Source organism: Nuphar pumila, chromosome 3 (genome assembly GCF_984573655.1).
Source record: "Nuphar pumila chromosome 3, dmNupPumi1.hap1.1, whole genome shotgun sequence".
NCBI lineage: Eukaryota > Viridiplantae > Streptophyta > Magnoliopsida > Nymphaeales > Nymphaeaceae > Nuphar > Nuphar pumila.
The window spans coordinates 112507675-112526298 of record NC_143251.1 but is presented as its reverse complement, the minus strand read 5'-3'; positions in this window follow the sequence as shown (position 1 = coordinate 112526298).

The window sequence follows — 18624 nt, the reverse complement described above, 5'->3', positions numbered from 1 at the left end:
CAAAAATGTGTGAAATATATGTGCCATGTTTTGCATGTTTACTCGGTTAATAAGATTTTGCCAACTTATATATTGGTGAATTGGTATGTGTTTCGATAGTAAAACATGGATGAGATGAAAATAGTTTTTATACATTTTATTGAAAGCGTATTATTCAAAACTCCTTTCTTCACAAACGGTCCACTAAACGCCTTATGGAGAAACAAGTCATAGCATTACTATAGGTGAGTTTTTTGTCAATTTATATGCTTAATAAATTTTCTTTAGACCTCGTAGATCTTCTTTCATTGACTTTGAAATTTACTCTGCGAAAACTATTTCTATTGATTGGAATTACGGCTATACACTTTTCCGACATTTAGAATCTGGAAATGATTTCAGCATGAGTTTAAGGGCACGTTTGCCTGCACTTTTCTTGGGTGCTTTTGAATGCAATGTGTAAATGAGACATCTACACCTGAAAGGGTTGCCCACGTGAAATGGAATCTCACTAGATACATGTAATTGAAGCTGATTCAATTCAACAAAACCATTTTCACACGTTTGCAATCGGTGTGAAATGGAAACCGTTGATATGTTACAAATTTTCATATGTTTGCAAAAGAATACCATATGTGAATCGGTCTCACAATAATGAAAACCCGTTTCACATTTGGGGCCAAGCAAGCGTGTAAGCCTTGGCAACTTCTATTGCCATATACAAATTTGAAGAACTTCTCCAAGTGGTGATCCTTTTTAATTCATAGGAAATGATTTTCTTTGGCTCATTTGTGAGTTTGAAAAAGATCTGTTGGCTGTTTATCGCTGTTGGTAAAGTTGTGAGCTTCCTCCCGAGATCTCTTTCATACAAGAATACCTCTATGGTTTTGTACTATTCTCTCTCTCTCTCTCTTAACCACAGTTACGAACATCAGTAAAAGATTGTGATTTTGTTGTGATACTTCAAAATTGAAAAAATTTCTGTATAGCATGATGTGTTCAAAATAAGGACCAATTTTGAAACATTGTGATATTTACACTTTATTTTTTATATTTGTCTTTATGTTTCCATATTTTTGTTTTAATTTCTATGAGCATGTATTTGATAAATTTTTCACTCAGAGAAACCCTGATACCGATCTAATTGTGACATCAATGGTCCCAACATACATCCTGATGGCTTCATCTTTATATTTTGTTTTTCTGCAAGGTCACAATGTATTTTTCGTCCTTTTTATTTTCGAGAGCTTCATATACATGGTATGTGATTGCAGAGTTAGAGTTTTTCTGTTTGACGCTCGCCTACTCTTGGTGGACAGGATTGACGTAGAATGTATACCAGACAAAGTGGGTCCAAGTTGGGTATAAGGTCGGGTCTGGTTCACTGGATGGCAGTTTACAAATACATTCTGACAGGTCTGATTGGTGATATTAAGGGTGTCGGGTTTGGTTTGGATCTATGTGAAACCATACCAAACCTGATTTGAGATGATGGTACCGGGTTTAGACCTGGGTCTAATCAAACCCACCATAAGAGAAACTATACCTGGATCATATAAGTATTACATGAACTAGATCCGGACTATACTCAGTAAAATAATATTTTTTATCATTTTTACATTGAAAAATTGCTAATTTAATCGGAACTTGGGTATGAAATTTCACAAACCATACCTGGCGCTATATATTAATCAGACCCTTCGAGTCCGACTCAGATTCTAATCAGGCCTTCTTATTTATCACCAAACCCTGACCCTATAGGGTTTGGTATGGGTCAGGTCAGAGTCAAACCCGACCCATTGACACTCAAACAAAGAACTGGGATGTTGGAGAAGTGTGTGTTTTCTGTAATAAGATCCTCAGTTGAAGTTCCACCTGACATGGTCAGGTAAGCGTGAACAGGCTTTTCACGATCCCATGACTTGGTTGACAAGTCTTTAGTAGACAGGTCGCCTTGCATTTTGCTAATAACCATTGCATCACGATGAATTGATTTTTAGGGTGTGTAATTTGATTCCATATTCCTATGTAAAATCATTATTAATGGAGATATAAAAGGGTTTATATTAGGTACAAACCAAGGTACGGAACTAATGAGCTGATAGATGAAAACTGTATCAGCTCAATCTGACCACATAGATGTCTTAAACATAATGCTTTTACTAAGGATTGGACCTTGGATCGTGTTTTTCTGATGTAAAAATATGATCTTTTGGGTTGTCAAATTTTGGTACATTGTGGGCCGTTGATTTTTTTCCTACATGTCACAATCACATGATTTAAAGCCCATTTCCTACTTAGACAAATATTGTAAATCACATCCATACGGTCTGATAATAAAAAAATATAACAAATATGTAATAAAGGTGGTTTCTATGCCTTCTTTTAATTTATCAGCATAAATCCTTATCAAAGATATGGGAATGAGATCCTTTATTGGTTGTTAACCTAGACTGAGCCTTACTGGAAACCAAATGCTGGTTAGTCTTTTATTTATTTATTTTAATGTAGGATAGAAACTACCGATCCAAATTGAGAGGTGCAACGTTGAGTCTTGTTCCAGCCAATGTTGTCAAAATCGGTCTGAGTCGGCCTGAATAGAATTAGCCCAAAGACGAATCAAAAGGGGCCAAATTCAATTCATTTTTTAAATATGTTTTAAGGGTTAAAAATTTTAATCTATTTTATTTTGTAATAACACGTGTCATCTAATGGTAAAAATAGCCGATTCACGATCAATTTGACTACATTGGTTCCAGCGCCTTTCGGTGTAAAACTCCATAGGCATTTTCCCCACTGCTCATTGGAAAAGTTTTTTCTTATGCTTCGAGTTTCACGGGATGCATCCTTGGGTTTCAAAGTCGAGATTACCCAACCCTGCCCAAACCCTATAGGGTCTGGGTATGGTGACAAGTAAGAAGACCCCATTAAGACCCAGGTCTGAACCCGAAGGTCCTATTAATACATAGACCCGGGTATAGTTTGTGAAATTTTATGCCAGACCCGAGTTGCAATTAAGATTCACAAATTTTCAATGTAAAAATGATAAAACAATATTATTTTACCAAGTTAGGTTCATGTAGTTCTTATCGGGTCCGGCTATGATTTCTCTTACAGTAGACCCAGTTAAACCGGGTCTAGACCTGATACCAAACACAAAAATCTGGTTCAAGTCTGGGTTCCATCTGGGTCCGAACCAAATCCAACAGTTGACACCCCTACTCGAGATGTCCCTTCTCAAAACAAATTGAACCAACCCACATGGTCTGAGAGGTTAGGTTATGAAGAAGATAATATATATAGGAGTGTCATATCTGTTAAAATACACACTACTGTTATCTGTTTTTTGTGGATACAAACTTCTACTAATAGCTTTTTGTCATTTGTAGATGATGTTCCACATATGCATCATTCTGAGCTCCAAAGCAGGTGGAATGACAATCATCTGGCCTGTTAGCACCGGATGGTTTACTTTTTTTTATTTACATGAAGAAACCGTCCCCAGGATCAGAGACTTAGCCACGCTGGTTCTGCCTGAAAAACATCATTTGGATCAGCTAATTAGTTGCGCTGCCAAACATGCTATTGTGAGCTTTAAGCTGCCGTACATAAGCCAAGTGGACTTTGATGATTGGCTAGAGGCGTCGGGTTTACCCGGACCCAATCCTAACCAGACCCTATAGGGTCCAGGTATGGTGATAAATAATATGACCTGATTAAGACCCAGGTTCAGACCCGAAGGTCTGATTAAAAAATGGACCGGGTATAGTTTGTGAAATTTTATACCAGACCCGACCCGAGTTCCAATTAAGACCCACAAATTTTCAATGTAAAAATGATAAAAAAATATGGTTTTACAGGGTATGATTCGGGTCTAGTGCATGTAGTTCTTATCGGGTCTGGGTATGATTTTTTTATAGTGGACCCAATTAAACCGGGTCTGGATATAATACCATACCCAAAACCAGGTCCAAGTCTGATTTCACCTGGGTTCGAACCAAACCCGACCTGTTGGCACCCTTAATTTTGACTAAAGAGAACAAAACACAAGAACAAAAAAAAATAAAACCAATCTTCCACTAAATCTCATCGACAAACATAGGTAGATTCATGGCACTAACGTAGTTCTAGCCAGTAACGAAATTGACGTGGCGTTTGATTGATACAGTAAAAGCAATGTACAATACGCTGATGACACATGGATGCCAATTATTTTGAGATAGGATCTGGTCATAGTGTGCTTTGATGGTAATCTTGATGCCCTAGATTTTGTTTTTTGTTAATAAGAAACCTAACTTTGACTCGGAGTTGATGGGGAGATACATCATCGTTCCTATCATGACAACTGTTTGCAGATTTTATTTTCAATGCCACCCATACCATAAAATACTTTTATAGAAAAAACTTATTATTGATTATTTTTGGCTGATAAAATATCTGATACTTTGTTTTGAAAAAATGACCATAACTTTTCACTGGTTTGATATTACAAAAAACCTAGTTTCTTTGAAACCCTAGCTTTGCTTTTATGCTATTCATACAAAATTTAGCAAGAAAAAGTAATTGTGCAACACTGGTGCGATTAGAATAAAAAAATTTACAATATCAGACTTTCGTAATTTTTGCAATGTTAGGCTTTCATAATTTTATAATACTTTATGTGATACTTGTCCACAATTTCATAATTATTGGACTTCCACAAATTTTATGATATTCACAGGTTATTAAGCGAGCAAATTGTTTAAAATTTTGCAATCTTTTTTTTAAACATCGCAATCTTAGAAGCGACTTTGTTGATGAGTTTCGTGGGTTTATTATTTTAGCGTCATGACGTGCGAAACTCAAAAATTCTCAACTGCGAGGGGGTAAAAGCATCAAGAAAAAATTAAAACCTGCAATATTGTCCATTCGAAGAATTTGACAAATTGTGCAGTATTTTAAAAAATACGTCATTTTTGGTGTACGGTCATTTTCTGAATTGAATTTAAGGGTATGTAATTTGATTTCATTCCCCTGTGTAAAACATTATTAATAGAGATATAAAAGGGTTTATAGCTGGTGCTAATGAAGGTACAAAACTAATGAGCTAGAAATGATAGATGCAAACTGTATCAGCTCAATCTGACCACATAGATGCGTTAAACATAATGCTTTTACCAAGTATTGGGCCTTGGATAGTGTTTTCCTTATGAAAGAATATGATCTTTTGGCTTATCAAATTTTGCTGCATTGGGGGCTGTTGATTTTTAAAGCTCTTGAAAACTTCCCTACATGTCCCAATCACATGATTTAAAGCTCATTACGTACTAGACAAATATTGTCATTTGTAGGTGATGTTCTAGATATGCATCATTATTAACTCCAAAGCAGGTGGAATAACAATCATATGGCCTGTTAGCACCGGATGGTTTACTTTTTTTTTTTATATTTACATGAAGAAACCGTCCCAAAGATCAAAGACCTAGCTGGTTCTGCCTGAAAAACATCATTTTTGCTCAGCCAATTAGTTATGCTGTTAAACACGATATTGTGAGTTTTTAAGCTAACGTACATAAGCCAAGTGGACTTTGATGATTTTGGCTAGGGGTGTCAATGGGTCGGGCTTACCCGGACCCAACCCTAACCAAACCCTATAGGGTCAGGGTATGGTGATAAATAATACAACCCAATTAATACCCAAGTTCAGACCCGAAGGTCTGATTAAAAAATGGATTGGGTATAGTTTGTGAAATTTTATACCAGATCCGACCTGAGTTCCAATTAAGACCCGCAATTTTTTAATGTAAAAATGATAAAAAATATGGTTTTACTGGGTATGATCTGGGTTTAGTTCATGAAGTTCTGATTGGATCTGGGTATGATTTTTTTTATAGTGGACCCAATTAGACCCGAGTCTGGATATGATACTATACCCAAAAACCAGGTCCAAGTCTGATTTCACCTGGGTCCGAACCAAATCCGATCCGTTTGACACCCCTAATTTTGACTAAAATAACAAAGCACGAAGAAAAAAACTAAAACCAGTCTTCCACGAAATCTCATAGACAAACATAGGTAGCTAGTCATGGAACTAACCTAGTTATAGCCAGTAACGAAATTGACAGTGATGCTTGATTGATACAGTAACAGCAATGTACATTACTCGGATGACACATGGATGCCAATTATTTTGAGATAGGATCAGGTCAGAGTGTGCTTTGATGGTAATCTTGGGATGCCCTTGATTTTTTTTTTTTTTTGATAATAAGAAACCTTCGCCTAAGCGAGGAAAACCTCAAGTGAAGACACACCCACTCAAAACTTACCTGATCTACCTCTAAAAGCTATGAACACAACCGTGTGCCAGCAGGGTTTGATCTGGTGCCTCATCTCAGCACCCTCGTAACCACCCTGCTGGCCACGCCGGCGACCCCCATGGATGCCCTTGATCTTAAAAGGTGCCATATATAGGTGCCGTTCGCAACGCAAACATCATGTTTGAATAGTTTACTTCTTAAATGGATCTTGCAAAAGAAATTAGAACCGTTCATTTTCTAGATTAATGGCATCTAAAGCACGATAAATGAACCGATGAAAAAACAAGAAAGAATGGTGGTGTTGGGGGCATCCAAAACACCTATAACGATATTATCATCGTTGGGGCTCAAAGCCAAAATTATTGCCACTATCAAAAGTTTGACAGGTGTAAAAGCTTCATAATAAAAATAGATAAAGTCATGCCCAAAGGAACCTATGCCATTTTAATGTATGAAGATGATGGTTTGCCATGGTGAATTTAAGGCGATGTGACATCAAGTAAATGCGTGAGAGAATAAGTTTCCATGAAGACGTTCATTTTTATTATGAGCTATGAGACTCAACCATGTAGGTGGGGCTGGCCATTTTATATTTTCACGTAATGTCAAAGTGTATACTTCAATGTCATTATCATTTTTATATTTTAAAGATTGGTGAGCCAAAAATATAAATATGTTAAAAAAAGGTAAAATCGATATGTTAGGCTAAAAGTCACTTTTTTTTTAAAGATATGAGCACTTAAACTCCAATATAACAAAGTGCTTTAATTTATGTTTTTTTTCATATGTGACAAGCCCTTAATCCCACTTATTTATAAGTTTCATCTAATGTTCATGAAATTTTACGAGAAAAAAAAGGCTAATGAAGAGAAAATGATTGGCATTATGGTGTCTGAGGTGATTTTAAAGATTAAAAAGAGTAAGATAAAAGGACAAAACCTATGCATGGTAGTTATGCATTGCCTCTACCATTGTTATGAAGCACATGACCAAAAGCACGACTATAGTGTTGATCTTGATAGTAGGTTACTAGAATTTCTTGCGAGCATGTCATCATATACATTTTGTATGAAGGCAATCTTTTAGATAATTATTGCATCAAGTTCTATACAATTGAATCATATTGAAGCGCATATGGTATTTATCTATTTCATCTAGGGATGGTAGTGGACCGGGGCGGGCGGGGGACAAGGTCTCCACCCTCGCCCCGTCTCAAAAATGTAACCTTCATCCCCGGTCCACCCCCGTGACGGGGGAGACTTTGGAGCTCCACCCCCGCCCCATCTCAACATTCTAATCCCCGCCCCCGCCCCATCCCCGTCCCCGCCCCATCCCCGTCCCGTCCCCGTTTGTCAAATTGCATCACTCTTTGATATTCTACAAAGTTTGTCCTAAGCAATATTACACTCTGTCATAATAATGCTTATTTTCATGAGTGGCAGTGCAACATTACCAAGGTTTTGAATGGATCGCGAAAGGTAACCTTCTTAACCATAAGCATCTCATAGGATTCCAATTAAACTAAAAGACCTTCATGTGCATTCAAAATATATGATATCCAATAGGGGTATCATGTGTTGGATTGGACTTCCACCTAAACCGTGATCCATTGAATTCTCATTTATAAGAATGCTCATCTCAAAATCCAAATGCACCCTGCGAAAAATCCATATGAGGATTTCTTTCCCCAACAATTCATCAAGCAAAGCTCTCTTATCACAACTATTCAACATTAATTGGAAATCTAACCAGTGTCATTCATAATTTTCAACATACAGGAATGAATAGGATATCACTTAGTTGGAGCTAAGCCAATACCATTCCACAGCCAAAAGGTTTGGTGTGATAATATCTGTGTCCAAACACATTACAAAAGTTACACAAAGCAAGCTGTTGAGCTCTAAGCTTTCAACACAAAGCACAGGCCTAACCTGCCGGTAAGGCCCAGCCTGCCAAGAGTACTGGGCTATCAATGCAAGTTTGACACCTCCTGCAATGCAGAACAAAATCAGTAATTACAGTCATTGATTACAGGTATTAGAATGATCAGTTCCATGACAACAAAGACAACCTTTATGGGAGTTGAAAAGTTTAAAACATTTAACCATTTATGGGAGTTGAAAAGTTCCATGACAACAAAGTTTAAAACATTTATGGGCTATTTTTCTGTTCATTCTTTTTCATATGTAGCCATTACAAAATGGCTACATATGAAATTAGTGGGGGCAAGTAGGGATAGATGGTTATATTTTTCTGTATTCTTTTTTTAGTTCATTCTTTTTAAAGGCTATTTTTGTAGAACATTTATTCATTCTTTGTTGATATGATTACTGATGTATACAACATTACTAGATAAAAATTTTGCTTCTTCATGTTTTTATACAATTGATAAAGTACCAAACATTGTGGTATGTAAAATCCAAAGTCAATAGACAGGAGAGGATGATAAATTCTTTTCATAAATGAGAACCTAACTTCTGTTTCAGAAATGACTCGACTCGATCTTTGCTATGTTTGGTTCAGTTAACCTGGCTCAAACGTGGTTTCTCTGAGTACACATTCAATAAAGGCATAAACAATATGTTTAATGGATTTAGTTCATATTCAAGTAAGTCTATGAATGTTCGTCACATGCGATTAATAAATGATAAAAGATCAAAAAGAAAAAGAAAAAAGAAAGATGATTGACACGACAGAAGATAATGACTGCGAAGGAAGAATAGCAAGACATGATGGCGAAGGATCCCCTAGTGCACGTCACTTTGTATTGGGATGTTGCAGGTTCAAAACCCTAGCAATAAGTGCTATAACTCCAATGACTTGTGCAAGAGCCAATCCTTGAAAACTGAGACAACATTCTGAGTACGTGTTCAAATTTACAGAGTAAAATAAAAGTTCTACTTTTCATATCCCAGCATCCTCTTCATTCTTCTGGTTTTGGTAAACCGAGAGCAGACCATACAAAATAACCACCCGGACACAATACTCGATTCAGCTCCAGCAAAAGTGCACCATCTGTAGGTACATGCAATCAAGTTTTTGTTTTGGTAGGTTAGAGAAAAGGCAAGTGCAAGACTGCAAGTATTCAGTGTGCCACAATGATATGTTGCTTCTTTCAAAAAATAGACCAAAAGGAAAGAAAAACTTTCATTGAAAAACAAACAGCAGGAGGCTGACATGTGGAATACTCTCATGATAGCTAGAATATTAGCTGTTAGAGCTGACATATAGCTGAAGAGGTATATATATGATATCATAATATTCGTGCAATACTTCTGGAGTTGTTAAAAGTTGTAATATTGTTCACCAGAGGGTGTCTAGGTAAATCTTGAGACCCAGCTGACAATCTAATAAATATCTTGGAGGTCAATGCCCAACACAATGCAAATATGTTGCATGGTACAAAACTTTGCAATTCGATGTTGTAGTCATACAAGAGTCAAACTAAACAAGGAATATGAGCTTGAATATTCACATCCATTTGCATGATGTTGCTGCAATCATTAATGATGTTGAACATGTTGTCTCCACTGATGATACATAACCACATTACCCAAGAACAATGGACCAAAATTGTCATTCTCATCATCTAAGCATGTTGTGGTCAATACTGACTTTAAAATAACATGACATCTTCAAAATATTCTCAATGTTTGTTATTATAGGTCTGCACCATCAGTTTTTCATAATCACCATACTTTAAAATATCATTATCTTGTAATAAATATATTTCCAATTTATTAGAATGTTGCAACAGAATTACATGAACGAGTGTGATCAAGTATTACATTACCTGCATTAAGCAACAATCTTCCCTTTCCCCATCTTCAAGTCATTTCTTACAACCAAGACCTGTGGAATAGTCAAATGCACTATATCATTAGCTGCAATACAACATTAAGTGATTTTGTTGAACATCAAAGAATTACCATTAGCTCATTAAACTCTAAATATCATCAACATTGATAGCATTTGTATCTTCTACTTCACTTTCCTACGAACCAAACAAAATAGATTTTGTTAACAAGTAATAGTAGCAGATAAAAGAAGTGAGTAAAAGAATAAAATTTACCACATCCATATCTTCTAAGAATGTGTAACATTGTGGATCCTTCGATGATGATGAACCTATAAATAAAAAAACAATGCATTAGTTATACATTATAACATAAGCATTCACTAATTATAAAAAAATGAACTTTCATTACCTCGTGCTTCATCCCACAACCAATTTTGAGAGCACATCAAAGCCTCTACTGTAGTTGGAAGAAGTTTACTACGATGTGGACTGATCACCCTTCCGCATGTACTAAAAGCAGACTCTGAAGCAACTGAGGAGACAGGAATGACAAATATATCCTTTGCAATCATTTGTAGAAGAGGATACTTGGGACCACTTGACTTCCAAAATGATAGTATATCAAAATCTGGAGTTCTTGGCATCATCCCATCTTCTAAGTAATGTTCCAATTCTGATCTCCCACATGCTTTTTCAATATCTTTAGATTGTATAAACTTATCAAAGTCAGAAAGATCATCAATTAGTGGACATTTGGATCCAATACTTGATTGAGGAGGAGGAGGAAAAAGTTCAGGTTCATTGGAGTTGTTTTCTTGTTTTTCATATTCACTAATCAACTCCACACAAAGATTCTTAATCCTCATAATTTCATTTAAAGCCTCATTGTTTCCATAAATCTTCTTGTAATAATATTCCAACATGCTCAACTTGTATCTTGGATCTAAAACAGTGGCCACTCTCATAATACCATCGATCACACTCCAATACTTATTAAATTTTTCTAGCATTCTAAGCGCCATGTTTTTCACCATATCTTTTGGATCAATTAGCCACTTAGTCATCTCAACTCTAATCCCACAAATAGTTGGAAAGTAGACATTTGTTGTAGGATACTTTGTACCTGAAAATAATTCTGTTGCACGATGAAATAACTCTAATTTCTAACAATTGTCTTGTGCCACCTCCCAATCCTCTTCCGTCGGATAACACTTGTAGTGGGGATCTCGATATGTCAAACGAGTAAAAACATCTTTATAAAGCAAAGTAGTTTGAAGCATGATAAAAGTTGAGTTCCATCGAGTTTTAACATCAAGAGCAAGTTTTTTGGTAATTGAAATGTGCATTTGATGAGCAAACTTTTCAAATCTTTGTATTCTCATGGGAGATGATGTCCAATAAGCAACACTATCATGAATTCTATTAATTCTTTCCCCAATCACAGTCAAACCATCTTGGACAATCAAGTTGAGAATATGGACACAACAACGCATATGGAACAACTGTCCATGTAATATTAATGAACCAAATGGAAGTTTATCCAATAAAATATCTAGAACTGCATCATTAGTGGTGCAATTATCCATCGTCAAACTTATCAACTTTCTATCAAGGTTCCACTCAAACAAACAATCCATCAAACACTCAGCAAGAACTTCTTTGGTATGTCGATAAGGTACATATAAAAACCTGAACATAATTTAATAAGGTGATTAAATATTGATATTGCAAAAACATGTTAGTAAGAATTGAAAAAAAAAATGATTGACATTTGACAAGTACCTTATGATTCGACTTTGCAATCTCCAAGATTTATCAATGAAGTGTGCAGTGATAGCCATGTATCCCTTCTTTTGATTGGAAGATGTCCACATGTCTGTAGTGATGGCAATTCTACTCTTAGTTTTTTCCAACAACTTTATTGTCTTGTCTCATTCCACATTATAAATTTTGTGAATATCTTTCTTTACAGTGTTTCGAGTAATCATTTTGAACAAGGGTTGAAGAGTATTAGAATATTTTCTAAACCCATAATGATCAACCATACTAAGAGGATATTCATGTAGAATAATCATCATAGCAAGATCCCTTCGTTCAGCATCTTGAACAAATTGCCAATTCTCTATTGTTTTTTCGGCATTCACTGTAGCTTTGTTTGTAGCCAAAATATATTGCTTCATATTATTATGCTTAAGCCTAGGACAAATCTTAATATGATAATGCAAATGAGTAGTTCCAACCTTGGCACCACCAGCAAGACATTTATGACAATGATTGCACTCTGACTTATCCTTTCCACCAATCTTTTTCCTAGTGAAATGTTTCCATACAACTGATTTATGCCTACTTGTCTGTTCAAGTGCAAATCTACCTGAATCAGTTGATTGATCTTCATTATCTTCCATTGAAACATGGTTGCTATCAACTGGTGTACATACTATGTGAACTGGAAGGTTGAGAACTTAATTTATTGGTTATTGGTTCTTCCTCTTCCATATCAAATTACTGGCCACCAACTTATAGATCTACAAAACATTCACAAAAAAAAGACTATCAACAAATTTCCAGACTGCTTATCAGATATGAACTTTAATTGATTTCTCCACAATTAAAATTTCATACAGAAACAGAAACAACTTGAACCAACCGAAACCAACCAAAATTGAAATGCAAGAAACAAATAGAAACAGTAACAACTTGAACAAATATGACCAATATGGAAAAGAAAATACTAATTTGATAAACCAATATGGCACTGTTAGACATCAATATGTCATTGAATTATATGCATGTCTACTTGCAAAATTAATCCGGTTATACCAGTCTGCAACACACACCCCACCCCCCATCCAATTGAAAGAATAGCCTGAACTAAGATTTTGAACAAAGCAATATCATTGATGAAATTGTCATTTAAAAAAAAAAGAACAAGAACCATTCTATTCCAGTAAGCTCTTTTTTTTTAACTGTCCAAATAGCAAGCACGGCATGCATGCTGGTTTCACCTACAAGATTGCAAGTGCAAAGATTTCCATAGCTACCCAACAACTAACGGATGAAATCACACACAAAAAAAGTACTATTGCAAAATTCTTTGTCTGCAAGGGTAATAAATCTCCTGCTCAAAGCAACCCATTCAAATCCCTTTGAGTCACACCATCATGACATATGCCATAAATATTATGCACGAAGACGACCAAATACACAATGACAATTATAAACAACGCCATTCTTATCTTTCAAAAGATCACCAACAATCATAAAACAATGGAAATCAACCGAATTTTCAATCTTAACATAGAATTCCAAGATTGATTCATCCATCCATCAGACAAAAAATGATAAAATTGACGTGATATTAATCCTTTCCGTGTATCCTTAGTTTCCTTCCCTTGAAATTAACATCAACCAAATACTAACACCCTACAAATGAGCGTAGCAATCAGATCTACGCATGAACTTGAAATTCTGGATCCAGCGACCAGAATATCGTAATATCAACAGGAATCACACTGATACCGACAGAAAATCCACATCAAACGACTCTTCAGAAATAAAAAAAAAATGCATGGAGAATCGAGTTGCAACTGAATCACGTAGTCAACACAAATCTACTGTACACACCAGATACAAAACTCAACAACAGACTCGTAACAAGATGATACAAAACTGATAAACGATATTTCAAAAACTCTAATTCCGCTATAAGAGTCCCGGCACAGATCGACTTAGAAAGAACGAAACGATATCACAAGTCTAAGAGAAGCGAAGCAAAGAAACATGAAGACGGTGAGGAGAAGGGTCGGCGACGACGCTGCTCCGACGATGCAAGGCCACAGACGGGGAAAAGAAAAAGAAAAGAGGGAGGAGATGGCACCACAGAGGAGGCTCACGACAATGGCACAAGGCAGCGACAGAGATGGGAGGAGGGAGAGATCATGTCGGCCAACGGTGGTCGGTGTCGGCAAACGGTGGTCGGTGTCGGCCAACGGTGGTCAGCGACGACCCGACTTCAATGATAATGCAGATGAGGAAGGGGAAGAGGCGACGGCTCGGCTCGGCGACTCCAGAGTTAGGAACTTAGGGAGTTAGGGTTAGTAAACAGTAAGAAAAATATAAAGGGTTGGGGGCGGGGATAGGGCGGGGCGAGGCCAGGATGAGGATGGGCCAGGGGCGGGGCGGGGCCAGAGCGGGGCGGGGCGGGGGAACGTGCTAGTCCATCCCCGCACGGGGATGAATTTTAACCTTCATCCCCGCCTCCATCCCTGTTTCATGCCCTCCATCCCCAGTCCAAACGGGGCGGGGCCCCGCTTTCCCCCGGTCCATTGCCATCCCTAATTTCATCTAATGGCCAATAATGTTCCATACATTGCTCTTCTGACCCTTATTTTCATCTTACTACCAGCACCAATTAAGAAAGCAAGGCAACCTAAAGTGAAGAGATGAAAAATGAAACACAAAGAGGTGATGTCATACAAATGCAGTGTATGTCACGAGCTTGGCCATATCAGGCGAAAACACGATTAAAAAGTAATGTTTGAATATTCTATGCATTTAGAAAGTAGTCTATGACATGCTTCTTTGTAGTTTACATATTGTTTTTTCAATATTGTGCTTCTTTTGTTCAACTACGTGTTTAGTTTAATGTTGTGTTACGATTTAGCTTTTCTTTCCAGTATGTATTAGTTACGATATTTATGCATAATGGCCAGCCATTGTTGTGCTGAGTTTGCTGCAATGAAAGCCAAAGGATGCACTTGAGCTTGTGGATGAAAGTTGATGAAGGCCATCATTACACTTGCGACAATGAAAGTTGAAGTTGTTTGTTTTTTAAAGAGAATAAATTGTGTATACAACAAAAAATGAAGTTGTTTAATTCTCGTTTTTTAAGTATAATGAATTGTTTATATAAAAGGAGATTGATTAAGATTTGTTTATGAAAATAAATTAGGTATATAACAAGGAATGAAGTTGCTTGATATGTGTATATAATAGAGAATGAACATTTGTTTAGAAATGACAATTTTTTGCATTAATAAGGAATTTTGCAAGGTACACGTGAATTTCAGTTTATTTTTTTAAACTCAGAAAGAAATTTTACAAGGTACGCACAAATTTTTGTTCATTCTTTTTAAATTAGAAGAGAATTTTGCAAGGTACATGCGAAAATTGAGAAACTCAGATATTGCAAAATTTCTTATTCGCCTACATGATTCGCAGGAGATTCGTCGAAAAATTTGTTGGAGGTAGCCCGTAATTTGGGGTTTGAAAAAGTAGCGCATCCGAATGCAAAAAAAAGGGTTGAGAAATGAAACACCATTCTTTTACAAAATAATATCTCACATACATTGCATTTATTTTATTCTTTCACAAAATAAAGATTCTCATACATTGCATTCATTTTATTCTTTCAAAAAGTGAAGTCGCTCATATATTGCATTCAAACAATTCTTTCACAAAGCGAAGTCACTCATACATTGCATTCATTTCATTTTTTTACAAGAATGGTGCTTCTAACTACGTCTTTAATAGAGAGAAAATAAAATATGTGCAAAGGCACCTTCATCCCTGGGCCTCAAAAATGCTGCATATCACTATATCTTTGATAAAATGAAAGCACTACACTCTATGTTGTTCTTCTACATATCACCACATCGAACATTAACTTGTAGACTTTTAGTTCTCTATCTCACCTATACCATAAGATGTGTGTTCTCACAATTTGTTAGAGTAGAGGCCTCAAGAATGATGCATGTTCCACCCATACCATGTGATCAAACGCTAACTATGAGATATGTTGATTCTGTGTTGATTGAGAGATACATCATCATCGTTTTCCATCCTCTATGATGAGAATGGTTTGCAAATTCCATTTTCAATGCTACACATACCATAAGATACCCTTATCGAAAAAACTCATCATCGATGATTTTCTATCAATGAAACGTCGTTGATCTTCTTATCACCGATACTTGGTCTTGAAAAAATGGTCATAATTTTTTACTAGTTTGAGACCACAAAAAAATTAGTTTTTGTGAAACCTTAGTTTTTCTTTTATACTATTCATACAAAATTTCAAAAGAAAAAGTAATTACGCAATACATGTGCGATTGGAATAAGAATTTTTACAATATCGGACTTTTGTAATTTCACAATATCATACTTTTGTAATACTTCATGTGATACTCGTCTGTAATTTTGCAATTATCAAACTTTCACAAATTTTATGATATTCGAACATCACAACCTCATATGTGATTTTATTGACAAGTTTCATGGGTGTATTATTTTAGCATTATGATGTATGAAACTCAGAAATCCACACGTGTGAGGGATAAAAGCGCTAAAAAAATTAAAACCTGAGATATTGTCCATTTGACAAATCTGATAAATTGTGAGGCATTTTTGAAAATGCATCATTTTTGCTGTATAATACAGTTATTTTCTGAATTGAATTTAAGGGCATGCATGTAATTTGATTTAATCCCCTAGTAAATCATTATTAATAGAGATATAAAAGGGTTTATATTTGGTACTAATGAAGGTACAAAACTAATGGGCTGAAAATGATAGATGCAAACTGCATCAGCTCAATCTGACCACATAGATGTCTTAAACATAATGCTTTTACTAAGGATTGGACCTTAGATCATGTTTTTCTTATGAAAAAATATGATCTTTTGTGTTATCAAATTTGGGTGCATTGGGGGCTGTTGATTTTTAAAACTCTTGAAAACTTCCCCACATGTCCCAATCTCATGATTTAAGGCTTGTTACGTACTAGACAAATATTGTAAATCACATCCATAAGATCTGATCATAAAAAAAAATATAACAAATATGAAATAAAGGTGGTTTCTACTCGCTAGTTCGGTGCCTTCTTTTAATTATCAGCATAAATCTTTGTCAAACATGTAGGAATGAGATCCTTTATTGGTTGTTAACCTCGACTGAGCCTTACTGGAAACAAAATGGTGGTTAGTCTTTTATTTATTTATTTATTTATTTTAATGTAGGATAGAAACCACCGATCGAAATTGAGAGGTGCATTAATGTTGAGTCTTGTTCCAACCAATGTTGTCAAAATCGGTCTGAGTCGGCCTGAACCGAATTGGCAATCCCCACGGATGCCCTTGATCTTAAAAGGTGCCTTGGGTGCCGTTCATTCATGTATGGCAACGCAAACATCATGGTTGAATAGTTTACTTCTTAAATGGATCTTGCAAAAAATGTTAGAGTCGTTCATTTTCTAGATGAACGGTATCTAAAGCACGAAAATGAACCACTGAAAAACAAGAAAAAATGGTGTTGGGGGGCATCCAAAGCACCTAATTATCGTTAGGGCTCAAATCCAAAAAGCTTGCCACACTATCTAAAGTTTGACAGGGGTAAAAGCTTCATAATAAAAAAAGGAAAAGTCATGCCCAAAGGAAGATATTCCATTTTAATCTATGAAGATGATGACTTGCCATGGTGAATTCAAGGCGATGTGACATCAAGTAAATGCGTGAGAGAATAAGTTTCCATAAAGCCTTTCATTTTGATTCTGAGCTATGGGATTCAAACCATGTAGGTGAGTGGGACCAAGTTGGCCATTTTAGCTTTTTATGTAATGTCAAAGTGTAGCTCAATGGTCCTTTTTTTTCTCTCTTATTTTGGGCATTGCCTAAACTTTTCAATCTTACCAAACCCATCCATGTAGCAAGCCAAGGTGGTGTTTAGTGGCCTCAAATGGTGGATGAGAGTGTAACACGTCTCCTTTTGCCATCCAATCATATTAATGGTTTAGAGGGTTGGACAAAGCAATCAAACAGACATTCCATGTGGAAGAAGTAAAACACCATATGCCTGGATTGTCTCTGTCATGGAGATGGGCCCACATATAGAACCTAGTGATTTATAGGGCACCACATGTGGGGCCTTTTAGTGCATTGTGGGCCTTGGCCCTCTCCAGTGGATCCAGTGAACTTGGTGGTGCTTTTTGGAGGATCTGACCTGGATGTGAAAATGGCATTTTTGACTAGGGTTTGTCACCATTGGCTTTCTCATTCCTCTTTCCTTGCTTTTGTAAGGGTCTGGAGAGGCTGGAACTAATGGTTTTTAATCATCCCCAATGTCTTTTTTTTAGAGAATAGTAATCCCTTGGGATTTCATTGATGCAAAAATGTTTTGATAAAATTGGACTCCACAGATGTGATTTACATCATTCATTTAGTGAAGACCAACATTTAAATTGCCCAATTGTGTGCAGGGTTTTTTGGAGATTCAAAAATCAACAATTGACAAAACACAAAATTTTGTGATTTAAAAATCATAATTTGTCTTTGAAAAAATACGATCAAAGAGTCAATTCTTATTAAATCGATCATGTTGAATCCATTTATAGGATCAGATTTAGTCAAAACAACTTGCATTATAAGATTTAAGAGGGGTATGAAGATGACAGATGACATAGGAGATAAGCAGAACTGAACTGCAGGGAGGAGGACTCATACAATTTAACCAAATCACATGGGACTTTTAGTCATGCCCAAGTTTGTGTACTGCACA